This window comes from Ursus americanus, chromosome 9 (genome assembly GCF_024610735.1).
Source record: "Ursus americanus isolate L20-20 chromosome 9, mUrsAme1.1.p, whole genome shotgun sequence".
Taxonomy (NCBI): domain Eukaryota; kingdom Metazoa; phylum Chordata; class Mammalia; order Carnivora; family Ursidae; genus Ursus; species Ursus americanus.
This window is the reverse complement of record NC_142135.1, coordinates 70,664,536-70,683,771: the sequence shown is the minus strand read 5'-3', so window position 1 is coordinate 70,683,771 and position 19,236 is coordinate 70,664,536. Positions and strand designations below refer to the sequence as shown.

Genomic DNA, 19,236 nt, shown 5'->3' with positions numbered 1-19,236 from the left:
TTGTTGAAAGTTGAGCATGGTTCTACTCTTTCGTTATTTAAACAATGCTGCCATGAATATCCTTGAACACTGTTTTTCACATTTCTATAATTACCACGAAATTCAACACTGACATTTAAATTCAACTGTAAGCATAAGTTGTTTTTAGTAATACTTATATAAACACAAACAATTAGTCAAAACAATTGATTTTCAAGAGAGTTTATTATTTTCTGGTGACAAATGTGGAATGCTTTGTTTTGCTTCTCTGATGTTTGGGTTAACTTTATCCTGAGATGATTTCTTCTGAACAGAACATTTTCTTCCTTAAGAGGGAATATGGTAGGAAAATAAAATTGTGCTGAATTTGTCACTTCCCTCCTCTTGTCTGGAAATTTACAAGTCAGATAGTAAGTACATGAATCACTGTTTTTGCACTAGATTAAAAATAAACAGTGAATTATGGGTAAATGCAGATACATACATGATAACACCTTTTCCTCTATACAAATCTTTAGCTTAGAATTTTCTTTACTCATACTTGGTAATACTTCTTATAGGTCTCAGATAGACTTTGATTCAAAATGATGTTTCATTAACCAAAAGAACTTTGAAGAAAAGGGACTATTGACGAATATGTCTTGGTGCCAGTAGTTCGGGGAAGAACAGAAGAATTAATTAACACCTATGTAGAAAGTTGGATCTTTTGCAGATACATTTATTTTTTTTAAATTGTAAATATTTTATTTTTTTTAATGATTTTTTATTATATTATGTTAGTCACCATACAGTACATCCCCGGTTTCCGATGTAAGGCTCGATGATTCATTAGTTGCGTATAACACCCAGTGCACCATGCAATACGTGCCTCCTTACTACCCATCACCGGTCTATCCCATTCCCCCACCCCCCTCCCCTCTGAGGCCCTCAGTTTGTTTCTCATAGTCCATAGTCTCTCATGTTTCATTCCCCCTTCTGATTACCCCCCTTTCTTTATCCCTTTCTTCTCCTACCGATCTTGCTAGTTCTTATGTTCCATAGATGAGAGAAATCATATGATAGTTGTCTTTCTCTGCAGATACATTTAAACAACAGCAACAAAAAGGAAGCCTTGATGATTGGTTTACTGAGAAGTCAGGCACTCAAATTACCTTTAATAGGTGCTAAGAAGATACAGAATTTGATTCTTACCTATTACTTTTCTGAGAAAGAGGATTGTATTACATTACTATTCATCAAGAAAAGTGTAAAGAGGAGGCACCTGGGTGGCTCAGTTGGTTAAGTGTCTGCCTTTGGCTCAGGTCATGATTTCAGGGTCGTGGCATCTCAGGGTCCTGGATCAAGCCCTGTACAGCAGTCTCCCTGCTCAGCAGGGAGTCTGCTTCTCCTTCTTCCTCTGCTTCTCCCTCTGCTCCTACCTCCCCTCCCTCCTGCTTGTGTGTGTTCTCTCACTCTCAAATAAATAAATAAAGTCTTTTTTAAAAAAAGGAAGAAAAGTATAAATGGCTTTTCGGTTTCCAAACTAGAAGCTTGACTCAAATTAGAATTGTCCAGGGTAAATTAGATTCTGGAAAGGTCGCCAGAAATATATACATTTTAAACCAGAGGAAAAAATTTAGGTTTAAAAATTTAGGGATATAGGCAGGTGGCAGATACCTCTTGGAGCCAAGCTCCAGAAAGACTTCTCATCCTGGCTACTAAGAGAAAGATGAAAATTGTAGGGCTGCTTTTCTTACTCTCCATGCAAGTTCTGGCCACTAAGTCAACTTCCTGATGTGCAGTGGGGTTAGAGGGTCAGGCGTAGAGGTGGCGGAGGCTGCCGCTGCCTGCCTGTCCTTCTGGAGAAGTACAGCATGTGAGACTCATTCCAAAGGAACGTTCTGAAGAGCCTTAACACAGCTGGGTTTTGCACAATAAAACTTACTTCCATACATTGATTAAATTGTTATTTGATGTGCTTTGGGTTTTTATTGGTGGTGTTAAATTCTATCTATCTGAACATGACTGGTTGTTAAACCCTGTGAGTACGGGAATTAAAGTGTCAATGAGCAGTTGGGGGTCCCTGACGTAAAGGAAGATCGGAAATGTGCGGACAAAGAGGCGATACTTGGAAAAAATATTCCCAATCTCTTCATGATGCCAATTAGTCTGTCATTCCTGTTTTGTGTTAGCGCCGTCACACACCGTGGACTTGGCAGGGGGCAGCCAGCAGTGCCCACCGGCTTCCTCGTGCTCGGTTTCCTTCCTCTCTTATCCGAGGGGAGGCTCGTCTCTTTCAGCCAACTGCATGCGTGTGAGCGCACTTCCATCATCACCAGTCTCTGCGGGAGAAAATCTTTCTAAAATGAGGCATTTTAGATATTATTACTTAGCACCCATTTTAACAGAACTTTTGAGTAGATAGTGTGTATAAGTGAATGACTAAAAGACAAAGTTTTTAAAAACTAAGTTGAGCCTGGCATCTCCTTCCCACCTGCAAGAATTATCTCGGGCTCTCCAAAGACGGAAATGTGTTCTCGTACCTTCCCTATGCTTTCAGGCTCTCCCTTCTATTCCCTTTCCCCCACTATGCTTAGTGAAATTTATTTTCAAAGGGATATTTAAACACTTTTATAATAGAATACATACCTGTGGTTTAAAACTCACACTACAGAGTTAGCTTGTTTAACGCTATTGCTCCTCCTGCCAATATATATTTTTGTTCACTACTTTTGTAACTTGGAGATGACCTTTGTAGCTTCAAATAATAAACTTGTGCTTCTATCGATGGTCTCAACAGTGATAATGACATCTTTAAACATCACACCACATAAATGAGAATATGACCTTTGTTTATTTTTTACCTCCTCTCTGCTTCCTCTACCTCTTTCACTAGTACTTTTGCTGTTTTATTAACTTTACTGAGATACAATCGGCAAATACATCCTAATATATTTAAAGTATACCATGGGATGGTTTGATATACACATGCAGTGTGAAGGGATTTCCACTACTGGGTTCATTAACACTCCCATCACCTCACATATTTACTTTTTATTTTTCGATGAGAACATTTAAGTTCTACTCTCTTAGCAAGTTCTAATTATACATTATAGTGTTATTAACTATAGTCACCATGTTAGACATTAGCTCCTCAGATCTTATTTATCTTATACTTGCAACAGCTAGTTTGTACACTTTTACCAGACTCTCTCCATTTTCCCCTTATACTGTTTTCTTTAGTGGTTAATCAGTTTACATTCTTACTAACTGTGTAGAAAGATACCCTTTTCTCTTCATCCTTGCCAGCATTTTTTATCTCTTGTCTTTTAGATAATAGATATCCTGGCAGGTGTGAGGTTATATCTCATTGAGGTTTTGGTTTGCATTTTTCTGCATTTCATATGCCTGTGAGCCATTTGTAGTCTTCTTTGGAAAAATGCCTATTCAGTTCTTTTGCCCATTTTTTAAATTGGGTTAATGGTTTCTTTACTACTGAACTATATGAGTTCCTAGTACATTTTGGATACTACCTCTCTGTTGTCTATGTGGTTTGCAAATATTTTCTCCTATCCTGTAGGTAGCCTTTTTATTTTTTGAAGGTTTTCTTCGCTGTGCAGAAGCTTTTTAGTTTGATGTAGTCCCACTGGTTTTCTTGTTTGTTTGTTCGTTTGTTTGTTGCCTTTGCTTTTGGAGTCAAATCTAAAAAAAAACCATTGTCAAGACCAAAGTCAAGGAACTTCTTCCCTGTTTTCTTCTGGAGTTTCATGATATCAGGTCTTACCCTTAAGTCTTTAATTCAAGTTAATTTTTGTTAGTGCTGTAAGATAGGGGTTCAGTTTCATTCTTTTGCATGTAAATACCCAGTTTTCCCAACAACATTTATTGAAGAGACTGTCCTTTCTTCACAGTGCATTCTTGACACTGGTGTTGAAAATTAATTGACCAGATACACATGGATTTATTTCTGGGCTCTCTATCCTGTTCTATTAATCTATGTGTCTCTTTTAATGCTAATATCATATTGTATTAATTACCATACTTTGTAATATAGTCTGAAATCAGGAAGTATGATGCCTCCAGCTTTGTTCTTTCTCAAGATTGCTTCAGCTATTTGGAGTTTTCTGCGATCCCATGTAAATTTTAGGGTTTTTTCCTGTGAAAAATGCCATTGGAATTTCGATAATTACATTGACTGTGTAGATCACTTTGGGTAGTAGGAACATGTCAACAATATTAATTCTTCTAATCCATGAGAACGGAATATCTTTCCATTTATTCTTATCTTCTTCAGTTTCTTTCATTGATATTCTATAGTTTTCAGAGTACAGATCTTTCACCACCTTGGTGAAATTTATTCTAAGTATTTTATTATTTTTGATGCTATTGAAAATGAGATTTTTTCTTAATATCTCTTTTGGACAGTTTATTGTTAGCATATAAAATGGAACTATTTTTGCATACTGATTTTGTGTCCCACAACTTTACTGAATTTTATTAGTTTTAACAGTTTTGGGGTAGAGTTTTTAGAGTTTTTTCCATATAATATTATGTTATCTGCAACAGAGACAATTTTGCTTTCTCTTTTCTGATTTGGATGCTTTTTATTTCTTTTTTTTTTTTTTCCTAATTGCTCTGGTTAGAACTTCTAGTACTATGTTGAATAAAAGTGGTGAGAGTGGACATCTTTGTCTTATTTCTGATCTTAGAGAAATGCTTTCAGTATTTTACCATGGAGTATGACGTTAGCAATAGGTTTGTCATAAATTGTCTTTTTATGTTTCTTTGACCCATTCGTTTTTGGGAGCATGTTGTTTAATTTCCACATATATGTGATTTTTCCAGTTTCCTTCTTATAATTGATTTCTAGCTTGATACCACTGTGGTGAGAAAGCATTTCTAACATGCTCAGTTTTTTGAGAGTTTTTATCATGAAAGCACGTTGAATATTGTCAAATGCTTCTTCTGCATCTATTGCAATAGTAATGTAATTTCTATCTCTCATTTTGTTAATGTGGTGTATCCTACTGATTGATTTGCAGATATTCAACCATCCTTGCATCCCTGGAATAAATCCCACTTGATCTTGATATATGATTCTTTTTATGTGCTTTTGAATTTGGTTAGTCAATATTTATTGAGGGCTTTTGTATTTATGTTCATCAAGGATATTAGCCTGTAATTTTCTCTTTCATAGTGTCCTTATCTTCCTTTGATATCAGGATAATGCTGGCATTGGGAAAGGAGCTTGGAAGTGTCTCTCTTCTTAAATTTTTTGGAAGACATTGAAAGGAATTGGTATTAATACTCCTTTAAATGTTTTGTAGAATCCACTAGCAAAGCCATCTGGTCCTGGACTTTTGTATGTTAGGGGGTTTTGATTACTAATTCAATCTCTTTATAAGTAATCGACATACTCATTTTCTCTTTCTTCATGATTTAGTCTTGGCAGGTTGTATGGTTCTAGAAATTCACCCATTTCCTCTAGGTTATCTAATTAGTTGGTATATAATTGTTCATAGTTTCTTATCATTCTTAGTATTTCTGTGGCATCAATTGTAATGTTTCTTCTTTCATTTTGATTTTATTTGTTTGAGCCTCCTTTCTTTTTTTCTCAGTCTATCTAAAGGTTTGTCAATTTTGTTTCTATTTTCAAAAAACCAGCTCTTAGTTTTATTTATCTTTTGTATTGTCTTTTTAAACTCTGTATTATTTATTTCCACTCTGATCTTTATTTCCTTCCTTCTACTAACTTCGGGCTTCATTTGCTCTGCTTTTTCTAGTTCCTTTAGGTGTAAAGTTTGGTTGTTTGAGAGCTTTCATTTTTCCTTTCTTTTTTTTAAAGATTTTATTTATTTATTTGACAGAGAGAGAGACAGCCAGCGAGAGAGGGAATACAAGCAGAGGGACTGGGAGAGGAAGAAGCAGGCTCCCAGTGGAGGAGCCTGATGTGGGGCTCAATCCCAGAACGCTGGGATCACGCCCTGGGCTGAAGGCAGACGCTTAACCGCTGTGCCACCCAGGCACCCCAGAGAGCTTTCATTTTTCTTAATGTAGACATTTATGTTTATGAAATTCCCTCTTAGAACTGCTTTTGTCACATCCCGTAAGTTTTGGGTTGTTGTGTTTCTATTTTCCTTTGTCTCATAGTTTTTCTTCTCCCCCCCCACCCCCATTGATTTCTTCTTTGACCCATTCTTTGTTTGGAATCATGTTGTTTAATCTCCACATATTTGTGATCTTTCCAGTTTTCTTCTTATAATTGTTTTCTAGTTTGATACCACTGTGGTCAGAAAGGATGCTTGATGTAATTTCAGTCTTCTTAAATTTGATAAGATTTTTTTCTGGCTTAACATATAAAGTCTCCTGGAGAATGTACCTTGTATGCTAGAAAAAAGCATGCATTTTGTCACCGTTGGATGAAAAGTTCTGTGTATCTCCCTGAGATTTAGCTGGTTTAATGTGTAGCTTAAGTCCATTATTTTCTTTTTGAATTTCTATCTGGATGATCTATTCATTATTGAAAGTGGGGTATTGAAGCCCCTACTATTATTACATTATTGTCTATTTCTCCCCTCAGCACTGTAATATTTGTGTTATATATTTAGTGCTCCAATGTTGGACACCTAAATATTTACAATAGTTATATTTTCCATGCATTGACCCTTTTATGATTACATATTGCCTTTCTTTGTCTCTGTTACAGTTTTTGGCTTCAGTTCTATTTTCTCTGATATAAGTATAGCTACCCATACTTTCTGTTGGTTTCCATTTGCGTGGGATACCTTTTTCTATCATTTCACTTTCTATGTGTGCCTTAAAGTTGAAATGAGACTCGTATAGGTAACATGTAGTTGGGTCCTGTTTTGTTATTCATTCAGCCACTGTATATCTTTTGATTGAAGAATTTAGTCTATTTGCATTTCAAGTAATTATTGACAAGTATGGACTTACTATTGTCATTTTATTAATTACTTACTGATGTTCTTGTAGTTTCTCTTTTCCTTTAATCCTCTTTGCTCTCTTTGGTGATTTGATGATTTTCTGTAGCAGTACGCTTTCTTTTTATCTTTTGTGTCTCTACTATAAAAACAATAAGTTTGTACTTTGTAGTCATGATGAAACTTATGCAAGCATCTTCTAGTTATAACAGTCTATTTTAAGCTGTTAACAACTTAACTTTAAATAAATACAAAAGTTCTACTTTATTACACTCCCCCCACACACATTTCATAGTAATGGCATTTTACATTGTTTATCCATTAACAAATTATTTTAGTTATAGTTAATTTTTAGACATTTGGTTTTTAACCTTTATACTAGAATTATAAGTGATTTACCTATCATCATTACAATATCAGAGTGTTCTGAATTTAACTATATATTTACCTTTACCAGACAGTTTTATACTTTCATATGTTGTCGTGTTATTAATTAACACCCTTTTGTTTAGGCTTAAAGAATTCTGTTTAAAATTTCTTGTAAGGCCAGTCTAGTGGGGATGAAATCCTTTGGCTTTTGTTTGTCTAGAAAATTCTTGATCTCTCCTTAAATTCCGAATCACAACTTTGCTGGGTAAAATGTTGATTGACAGTCTTTCCCCCCAACACTTTGAATATCTCATGCTACTCCCCTCTAGCCTGCAAAATGTTTACTGAAAAATCTGCTTATAACCTTATGGAAATTTCCTTGTACATAACAAGTAGCTTTTGTCTTATTGCTTTCAAGATTCTCTCTTTTGACAATTAATTTTAGTATATCTCTATGTAGGTTTCTTTAGAGTCATTTTATTTTGTACTTTCTGTGCTTTTTGGCTCCGGATGTCTGTTTCTTTCTCCAGGTTAGGAAAGCTTTCAGTCATTATTTTTTTGAGTGAGCTTCCCCCCCTTTCTCTATCTCCTTCTGGGACCCCTACAATACCCATATGGATCTACTTAATGACATTCTTAAGTCTGCTAAGCTATCTTTACTGTTTTTTTATTCTTTTCTCCTTTTTGCTCCTCTAATTGGATGAATTCCACTGCCCCGTTTTTGAGTTTGCTGAGGTTCTGTTCACTTGATCCAGTCTCTTTTTGACTCCCTCAATTGAATTTTTCAGTTCCATTATTGTATTCTTTAGCTGTATGATTTCTTTGGTATTTTTGATATTTTATCTTTGGTGGAATTTTCATTTTATTACACAGTGTTCTTTCGACCTTGGTGAGCATTTCTATGACTGTTATTTTGAACTCTCTTTTTTGCTAAATCACTTATCTCCATTTCATTAAGATCAGTTTCTATAGATTTATCTTGGTTTTTTGATTGGAACATATTCCCCTGTTTCTTCATTTTTCTTGACTCTCTGTATTGATTTCTGAACATTAGATAAAACAGCAACTGCTCCCCATGTTTACATACTGGTCATGTATAGGAAATTAACCTCATCAGTCAGCATGGCCCAAGCTCCTGGTTGTCTCTCAAACATTTGTAATTGTCTAAGCCACCATATTTATTCTTAGTGGCTCCCAGTAATTGAGACCGGTCCCCAGCCGACCTATGTCCCAAAGGGAGGATTGCAGTCAGCACCTAGATGCAGGCTGATTAGAAACCAGATGTTTTGGTAGCAGCTGGGAAAATATGTAGTAAAGTCCTTTCCAGGGAGAAACTAGAAGATGAGTGTTTTTACTTATTTCCTCTGCACCGAGTCCAGGAGTATAGCCATGAGAAGGTGCTCCTGTACTTATTTAAAAACTGCTTCTTTGTTGCTATTTTCCCATGAATGAATGCAAGCCTCATTGGCTATCAGACCTGTGATTTGGGGGGAGGGGGTTGTCCCCTGGGTGGAGCTATAAAAGTCGGGGTACTAAATGTGCCCATAAACTCCTTCCAAGGAGATGTTAGCAACTTGTTTTTGTTGTTGGAACAAGCCAGAGGGAGAAGGTGGGGGAGTGCCTACTGGATCTTTTGGGTCTGAGGAAGGTCACAGTCAGTATTTATATGTGCTAATTACAAGCTGGACCCTCAGGCAGGAACTTGTAAAGTATGCAGTCAAACCCCTTCCAGTGAAAGACTGGGAGATGGATATTTTTTGTCTCAACACTGAGCCACGGGGGGGATCGTCATGATGAGTGCTTGTGTGTTTGTCCATTTAAAACTGCTTTTTTGTTTGCTACAGTTCTGTGTGCAACACCCATTGGCTATCAGAGTCAGGCACTTTGGTACCCATCATTCAGGTGGAACCATAGAAGCTGGGGTACCGGATGCATGTACATGCTCCTCTGGAGAGGTGCTGGTAACTTAGTTTTATCATTCGAGTGAGACGGAGGGAGAAGGGGAAGTGCCCACCAGCTCTCCTAGGCTCTGAGGAAGATCACAGCCAGCTCCAAGGTACATGCTAATTAGAAGCTGAACCCTCAGGCAGTTGCATGTAAAGTATGCAGTTAAACTCCTTCCAGAGACAGACTCGGAGATGGACATTTTCACCTGCTTCCTCTGTGCAAGCCCTGGGGAAATGCCATATGAATGTTCACACGTGTCCATTAAGAACTGCTTCTTTGTGAGAGTCCAGTGGCCTCCTGGGCACAAGCTCCATTTACTGTCTGAGTTAGGTGTTTTGGAGGCCTGTCCCTTGGGTGGAAGCCTTAAAAGTTGGGGCACTGGATGTGCAGGAGTAAAACTCCTAAGGGGAAATCTTGGAGCTGGGGTTTCTTTCACAATTGTATGTCAGTGTGCCAGGGTGGGGTTTATGGTGTAAGTGTGTCTCAGCCTTTCCCACCCATTTCAACGTGGGTGTTTGCTCATTTACCTGATAGATAGAAGTCACTCAGCTAGTCTGGATTTCTCTCAAAGGGATCTTTTTCTGCCTGTAACAGCACATTTGGTGCGACCATGTGAGAAGTTCAGGAGTCTCCTCTGCTGCCATCTTGGTTCCTCTCCTCTTTTTCTCCCTTGTATTCCTAACCGTAAACTAGCTTCTAAAGTCTGCCCCCACCAAAAAGTCTCTTCCAAATCTTTTCCCTCCTCATTCTCTAACAGACTGTTTCCAAAACTCATGTCACCCCCCCCATTAGACAAACACATTTGCCTCACTCTTAGTTCATATGGAAAGAGCTTAACTTGTGGCCTGTTTCAGAGTCTGAATCATTTTTACCTTATTGCTTTGTTAAAGTACCATTGAGGTAGTGAGCATTAAATCCACTTGTTACCATCTCCCGGGACGTATGCAGGGAAGCCACCTGTGTAATGTTTTCTCCCCAATTAAATTCACTCTCTTTATCCAGCATGAAATATTTCCATTATAAGTAGTCAGAGAATTATACCCTACCAAGACACCCAAGAGGCCTATAAAACTGTAAAGAAAAAAATTGCCTACTTTGAAAGACATTGGTCTGGGAAGCTTTATGACCCTATTTTACACTGTGCCAGCCTGAAGTTTTGGCAGATTTCCCATTGACTTATGGAGCCCAAGGCAAGTCTAGTCTGGAGTTGCCTTGATCTAATTACTGCAGGATTTCAATGTGTGCCCAATTACAATGAATAGTGTTAAAGGGTGGCCCTCAGCTGCACCAAAGTTGTAGTGGAACAGCATTTACCAGAAGTTTACCAAACTCCCCAGAGAAGAGTGTGGTTAGCTATGTGTGAATGTGACTCTCTGTTTCTTGATAGAATTATACATAGCTCTTGTGCTTTCATTGTGAAAATCGAATTGCTTGATGGCAACAGTCATTGTGGAAAGGGTAGGTTATAAAATTATACTTTAATTTCAATTTGCCAGATAACTGAAGCAATAGGAGATCTGACTTATCTAGCTAAGATTGAGTAGACTGGGTGAAATTATCCCAGGAAAACAAGAGATTTGAAGAGATTTTGTTTTGAAGAGATTTCCAGGGCAGGAAAAACACATCCATTTTTCTCCTGATCTGCTGACACTGCCTTATATAAACAGTCAACCTGACTTTTGTCCATTCATTAAATTTCTAGCAACACACATCAAGTAGTGACACATTTGTGAGGTTAAAATATGTCCACCAAAGTATATTTTACCACCACATTGCAGGTGTTCAATAAACGTTCACAAAATAAATAAAATGTTAAATACATTATTATTGCACAGAATTGGTCTTCACTCAGAGATAAATGCAACACAACCTATCTCATTCATACTTCCTTGACCTAACCATTCTTTATATGATCTTGTAAAAAACTACTGTATTGGGGCACCTGGGTGGCTCATTCGGTTAAGCATCTGCCTTTTTCTCTGGTTGTAATCTCAGGGTTCTGAGATTGAACCCTGCATTGGGTTCCCTGCTCAGGTGGGAGTCTGCTTCTCCCTCTCTCTGTGCCTATCCCCCTGGCTTGTGCTCACTGGCTCTCTCTCTCTCTCTGAAATAAATCAATAAAATTTAAAAAAAAATAGACTATTGTATTAAAAGGCCATTATTTTATGAGTCACTGGTGAAGAGTTCATCTTCCCCCCCAGCTCTATCTTGTACAAGTCTGGAGCATTATTCATTAATTTAAATAATAAATGTTTACCATATGCATATGGTATGCTGGATTCTGGGGACAAATGATAAACAATATTGAAATGACCTCTGCACTCAGTCAGCATACAGTCTTATGGAATAACAACTGTTGATGACTGAACCCTTGTTAGGTGCACACTGGGAAAGGTGAAGTGTTTGCCTTTCCAACACGTAGGAAAGCTATGTGTCATCATCCCCATTTTACAGATGGAAAAATTGAAGCTCTGAACTTAAAAGGCCTCTCTAAGATTTCACAGCTATTCGATATCAAAATCTGCCTTTGAATCCTCTTCTGTCTCAATAGTCGCTCTTCAATATTTTGAATCAGATAAAATAGTGTAACTATATATTAGTTAGCCACTCACAGACCCTAGATTTAAGTAGGTCATTTACATCTCCGGAATCATGTGTCTGTGTTCTACTTTCTACAGTAAAAGTCACTGTACTTTTATCAAGTAAGCTTTCATTTCTGCAAGTTCCTTCCTTAAATTGTTGTTTCTCCTCTACTATAAGATACAAACAAAGGGGGAGAAACAAACGTGACCATTAGGAGAAACTGCATTTTCTGATTTAACATCTTTTCTTTGCACTAATTCAAAAGGTGATCTCAAGATTCAGCTCTAATGAAAACACTATTTTTTTTATAGTGTTGTATTTCTGGCATTTGACATCACATACTTCTAGACAAAGAAATAACCATAACTAATATAGAGGAAGAATTTTCTGACATAAAGATTTGGGAAAGCAATTAATATTCAACAGACTTCAGATTTAATTTCAAATCCATTTCTTTTAAACAATATTTTCTTCAATATTTAGCCAAGTTTTTTATTTAGTTTGTGAACATATTCTCTCACCCTGTCACATAAATATATATTTTTTTTCTTCAAAACTGTTTTTCCCCAAATGATAAAATTATTTTGTTGCCAATGCCACTTTAGGTTATAATTTGCTGAAGAATCCATGGTTTCCCTGGTAATGATAATTCCAACAATGTATTCTATAGAAATTTAATAATTGATGTCTTTTATTGATGATAAAATAATGATGAGGATTGTGATGGTTGATTTTATGTCAACCTGACTAGAACATGGGGTGCTTCGGTATTAGGTAATTATTTTTCTGATTGTTTCTATGAGTGTGTTTTTGGATGAGACAGCATTTAAATCAGTAGACTGAGTAAAGCAGATTGCTCTTCCTGATGTGGGTGGGCCTCATCCAATCCATTGAAGGCCTGACTAGAACAAAACGTCTGACCATCCTCCAAGTAAAAGACTAGTCCTCCTGCTTGCCTTCAAACTAGGACATTGGTGTTTTTCTACCTTTGGACTTAAACTGAAACATGGGCTCTTCCTAGGTTTCAGACCTGTTGGCTTACAGATGGAGACTGCATCATTAGGTCTCCTGGTTCTCAGGCCTTTGGACTCAGACTGGGAATATGCCATCTTATATAAATATTGAATACAAGGAATTGGCTCATGTGACTATGAAGCTTGACAAGTGTGAATATCTGCAGGGTGAGTCAGCAAACAGGAGACCCAGGAACCTTGATGGTATAATTCTAGTCTGAGTCTAAAGGCCTGAGAACCAGAAGAACTGAGACCCATGAAAAGCCAGTGTTTCAGTTTGATACCAAAGGCAGGATCTTGCTGGTTCTGTTTTTCTGACAACAACAACAACAACAGCAACAACAACGATGATGACGAAGAAGAAGAAGAAGAAGAAGAAGAAGAAGAAGAAGAAGAAGAAGAGGAAAAGGAGGAGGAGGAAGAGGAGGAGGGGGAGGAGGAAGGGGAGGAGGAGGGGGAGGAGGAGAAGGAGGAGATTTTTAACCCCAAATTTTAACTTGTGAATCTTATATCTCCTGGGAAAAAAGAAATTAAGACATTTACTTTGAGTTTTTTAACTTTCACTCATTCAACTATACTTGTTACTAATCTACTCTGTAAAAGATATTTATGCAAAATCTTTATATGTAAGAATCTTTTCCTACAGATATATGCTCTCAAAAAAAGCAAATAACACATTATATTAAAAAGCAATATAAAATAAGCAGCTGAATACAAAATGAATGAAGAAAAAGAAGAAAGTGATTATACATGAAGAATTAGAAAAATTTTAATAGGGCAAACATTGTGAACTGATGTAAGGAAAAAATACTGAGTGGATGTCATGGGCTGAGTGAAGAAGTATGAACATATCTGGAGAGTGTACATAAGATATGATAGGTTTCTTAGAGACTATAGCTCTTTTAAGATGAGACTATAAAACTCATATTGAAGTCTTCACAAGTTTATGGTTTCTAAAATTGTGTGTTATAAATTGAAAGGCAAGGCAGTTTGATTTTACCCTAGAAAATAAGGTGATTGTTGACCCACTTGTAACACATTTCACGGTCACAGAAGGCATGCTCTTTTTAAACTGTCAAAAAATTTTAACATCTATATCAAAGAATTCAAGGAGATGCATTAGGTATACCTTCATTCCAAGCTTGCATAGCCATTTGCCTGGTCAATACAACTAAAAATGCACAATATTTTATTTAATAAATTTATCTCTTGCTGGAATTTTCAGGAAGTTTCCCAGTGATAAAATAATTTTTTTATGCATTGCTCCCTTGGCAATTATAATACACTACCAAGTTAATTGTGTGCTAAGAGGCAACTTGATGTAGAGTTTCTGGATCATCCAAAAGCTTTGCAAGATGCTTTCTTTTACTTTTGAGTTTCTTCCCTTTTTAAAAACACTCATAAGAAAATGATTTTTGAGAAACTCCTCCACTTTTTGAAAATTCTCTGCAATTTGTAGAATTAATCATAAACTTTAGAAAGTGGGTGCTATCACAATAGTTGATTAAACCAATTTGATGTAGAGAGCAACTTAATGGCAATTTTTGAAGTCTCACCTAATTTAATCCTGGTATTTATTCAATAGACTTTTTTCAGCCACTAGATTTTTTTTTACTTATAGTAATTTTTTATTATGTTATGTTTAGTTTTTGATGTAGTGTTCCATTATTCATTATTTGCATATAACACCCAGTGCTCCATTAAATATGTGCCCTCCTTAATACCCATCACTGACCTATCCCAATCCCCCACCCCCTTCCCCTCTGAAGCCCTCAGTTTGTTTCCCAGAGTCCATAGTCTCCCATGGTTCATTCCCACTTCTGTTTACCCCCCCTTCATTCTTCTCTTCCTTCCCCTACCGATCTTCCTAGTTCTTATGTTCCATAGATGAGAGAAACCATATGATAAATGTCTTTCTCTGCTTGACTTATTTCACTTAGCATAATCTCCTCCAGTCCTGTCCATGTTACTGCAAATGTTGGGTAATAGTTCTTTCTGATCAGCCACTAGATTTCAAGGAACCTTTTTTTTTTAAAGGTCTAGAGTGTTCAGAAAAGAATAGTCAGTGTTTACCCTCAAAAAATGAAGTGGCAGAGGTAAACAAGGAAATGATTAATAGTATATAGTGTGATTGATACCAAAATAAAGATATGTACAGACAGACCTGTGCTCTGATAGACCAAAGTAAGAGCAGAGAGGATAACCACTTAATAGCCTGTTGGAGAGAGACAGGCAAGGTTTCCATACAAGGTTAATGCTTAAGCAAAGATACAGGAGATAGACAAGAAATGAAGCAAGTGACAGCATTCCAGAAAAAGATGAGAGAAGTTAAATATATAAGCGAAGTTGTTACATCCAGCATAACCTGCCTTCTCTCATTACACCTTGGTGTGTCATCTTGATCTTTTTGTTTATCTCTTCACAAGTTCTCATGTGGCTATCATTTGCATACTGCATAAGACGCATGCAGTAGAGGTCACCTAATGATGTTCGAACCATATGAATAATTTGTACATGTCAAGTCAGTCAAATTTCCTCATCTTTTAGGCACATCAGAAGTTATTGACTGAGAAGTCAAAACAACTGGAAAAACGGATGCTATCTGCATTGCATCATTCCCCCATATTAAGATGACTGGTTCTTTTTCACAGAAAGACTTCTTCTGATACTATTTGAAATAATACTGTCTTGGCTTTTTTTTTTTAAGTTATTCACTTTGAAATTAAAATACTTGTGAGATGGATTATAAATTCAAGTTGTTATCACTCACTCATGTCTTAGTATGAATAACTTTTAGATTCTATTCTCTTAGCAGCTTTTTATAGGGAGAAGGGGCAAAAGTATGAGGATGACTGTTGTTTGAAGAAGGGAGAGTATGCAGCCATGGGAGGTGACGATAACTCTAAGAACTGGCGCTTGGAATACCTCATTCTTGAACATAGAAGACTCCCAATAATATTTGTTCAATGAATGAAGAAAATATAGAAATAAAATCTCAATGATTTATAATTTTGCATGGAGCTGTTTCTAATAATCAGAAATAATCAGAAACTATTCATTCTGTTCTTCCCTTTTACAAAGGTCAATCTTCAATGACAGGAAAACAATTGGAAAATATTTTTGTGGAAGAAACCTTTCAAATTCCATCCTAACATTTGTTTTTTTACATGGCAGTGCTTTTTTAAAAACCAAGGAGAAAAAGTAACTTAAAAAATAAAAAGAAAATAGGGTAGAGCATAAAAATTTAACAGGGACAAGTAGAATTCTAGACCAAAAAAAAAAAAAAAAAATTCAGGGAAGAAATTGACTAATAAGAAAAACTACATAAGACAATGATAATATTAAATAATTTAAGGGACATAAGAAGGCAGAGCTTAACGAAGATGTTATAAGAAATCTAACACAAAATCTACTGGCCCAAGAAAAGTCTTTGGAAAAGATATTCAGCTACATTTGAACTTGGAATTCACTATAAGTAAAGGCTTAGAGCCATGCTGGCAAGATCATAAGAAAGAAAAGGTAGGGGTGCCTGGGTGGCTCAGGTCATGATCCTGGGTTCCTGGGATCAAGCCCTGTGTTTAGCTCCCTGTTCTGTGGGGAATCTGTTTCTTCCTCCCTCTGCCTTTCCCTCCTGCTTGTGCTTACTTTCTCTCTCTCATGCTGTCTCTCTCTCTCGAATAACTAACTAACTAACTAACTAACTAACTAAATAAATAAATAAATAAATAAATAAAATCTCCTTAAAAAAAGAAAGAAAAGGCAAAGTTAGGGTGCAAACAATTAACAATGATTTGCATAATGAAAAAGAAGAGATTTATAATTTTTTAGCATAAAGGCTCCAATAGAAAAAAATAATAACTTTTTCTCCCTGAAGCAAAGCAGCAATTAATTTGTTCTGTGTTCTCAAACATTGTGTTTCTAACACAAGGCAGCAGTTCCTCATCACACTCATGCTGGTCACGTGAAGAACATCACCAGGGAAGGGTCAGTGTGATAGCTGTCATTTTGTTCCCAGTCCCAACTGCTGATTCCAGAAAAGAAACTCAATGTGGAACTAAATTAAGGAGTGGGAAAAGCAGCATAAATGGAAGTTGTGGAGAAGAGGAAAAAAACTACTCTTCCTTTCTTCAGATTCAATTTCTTTCTAAAACATACTCAAAATCCTCTGTCAACACCTAAAACGTTCTCTATTCCTGCTCTCTCACCAGCTCCTCCTTTCCCCACAATGGTTACTGAAGGAAAGCTACATTCACTGCCTCCATGTGTTCACACCTCCATGGCCACACCTGAATCCCTGACAACCCATTTCTGCCCCATTGTGGCTCTGAAACATCTCTCTTGTGGCTACTATAGAGAATCAGGTTTCTAGGTCTTCATCTTCACCTACCTCCCTGCAACCATTTATATTAATGACCACCATTATATGAATCCCCCTAAGTACACACCATCTGTTCCTTCCTTTCTGTTCACTTTACTGTTCTGCTAGGGTTCCTTGTCCTTGTCTGTTGTTAGTAGATCAGAGAAGGTGATTGTAGGGCAGAGATGTTGAATTGTCAATGAAGGGAGAGTCTCAAACAGAAGATTAGAATAACTTCACAAGTGGGAACCTAGAGACAGAAATCACTATGAGATCATTCCTTTTTTTTTAGATTTTTTATTTTATTTATTTTAGAGAGAAAGATGGAGAACGAGAGTGTGAGCAGGGAGAGGGAGCAGAGGGAGAGAGGCAGACTCCTTGCTGAGCCTGACCCTAAGCTAGATCACTATGAGATAATTTTTTAAAACCAGATATAGGGAGTCAATATTGGGGGGGGAAATCTTAAAAATACAGTTACATTTCAAGGTTGTACAGGATCTGGACAGAATTTAAAATACTGGCCGTAAAGATAAGCATAGAATATTTCAGTGCCTCCAAGATGAATTTCAAGATGCCATTATTATTCACTTACTTTTTCAGAAAACATTTACTGAGCACTTACTATGAACATGTCATAGACACGGGTTATAAAGCAGTGAATGAGGCAGATGTGTTCCCTGCTCTTAGAGTCTAAGCAAAGCTTACTCTTCAGTGAATGGAATTAAGACTTTAAGAGAAGACTCAAGACAAATGGTGCATGCCAGACGAAGGGGCCATGCAGGAAGAATAGCAGATTAAAGTACCATCTTGGATGAATTATTAGACTGATAATGGAATAACACGTGGGAGAATTACTCCTCTTAGCAACTGCAAGGTGTGCAGGCTTTGTTTCACAAAGAGTTATTCTTGACTCAAACTCATCTATGTTATAAATCTTACCACGGGGCTTCCCATAAGGTAGCATCTGCTTTTGCAGATATGCTAGGAATACTAATTACTGACCCCAAAGGAAAGGTGAATGGAGAGAAGGTGGGAAAGCAGGAAGGCAAGATGGCAGGCAGGAAATGAGGAAGGAAGATTGGTTGGTTGGTTCTGGTCTTAACACAAGAATGAACTTGGAAATAGGTAAATTTTTTACAAATTCAGCTGCGCTTACCTGAAAGAAGTGGGAGAACGATCAGAGTCACGTCCTCTGTTGCAAGAAAAAATAGTGGCAAAAAGGAAAGATCTCGCTACCATTTTCGTAACGTAAGTTAGTCCAAGCCTGGGCGATTAAAAAGCAGAGTAAGGCAATGTTTTGAAAAGCGTCTTGGCGAGAACAATTGCATTTTGCTGGACCCTCCGGCAGCACAGGTTTTGGAAACAGCAAAATAAGGTTTAGTTCAGGGAACTGTTGTGCATAATTTTTCAGGAATTGGGGGAAAACTGCCTTCAAAACAGGTCTCTGGAATTCCAAGACAGAAAGTGGCTAATAGTTCATAACGTCTTTGGATCTTTCTGAAGACGAAGGAGAAAGAGGATCACAAGACACTGGGTCTATGGAGAAGGAGGGTGGTAAGTTTGCTTGGAAAATTCTCTATTACGAATGTTCATAAGAGGAAGTAAAGCAACATTGTTGATGGACTGGAGATCCCCTGGGATCCTACCACAGCAAATTCCTAAATTTTGCAAGATGAGAATGTTGCAATGTCCCCTGCTTGAGAACAGAGTCAATTTGTGAGATGAATGTTGTCCTGGGAATTTAGGATGTATAGGGCATGAAAGAAAATTTCTCACAGAAATTAGCTGGCATCCTGTAAATCTAAAATCAGGGAGATGCCTCTTTTCTCTCTTCTCTAAGGTTTCACGGCTATGGCTCTTGGCTAATTACATGCACAGCAAAATGAATCTGCACTGAAATATTTATTTACTTCCAAAAACATACATATATTTGATGTTGAGGTATACCTGTTGAGAAAGGCATGTTGGCTTCTATATTTCGTGGGTGTGGGGCTAGAGCCAAGGTATTCAATTTATCCCATTGACATGTGGATTCATTGGCAATTGAGATCCATGAAGGGCTCATGTA

General features: G+C 37.0%; 1 long non-coding RNA gene across 1 annotated transcript; it reads right to left on the bottom strand.

Moving 5' to 3' along the window:
* Positions 1-253: 253 nt before the first annotated feature.
* LOC148109494 (uncharacterized) lies at positions 254-18,737 on the bottom strand. Its single transcript, XR_015725654.1, has 3 exons — positions 18,325-18,737; positions 6,938-7,041; positions 254-2,300 (listed from the first exon to the last, which is right to left on the bottom strand). It is a non-coding gene; the product is annotated as an uncharacterized LOC148109494 (long non-coding RNA).
* Positions 18,738-19,236: the final 499 nt, after the last annotated feature.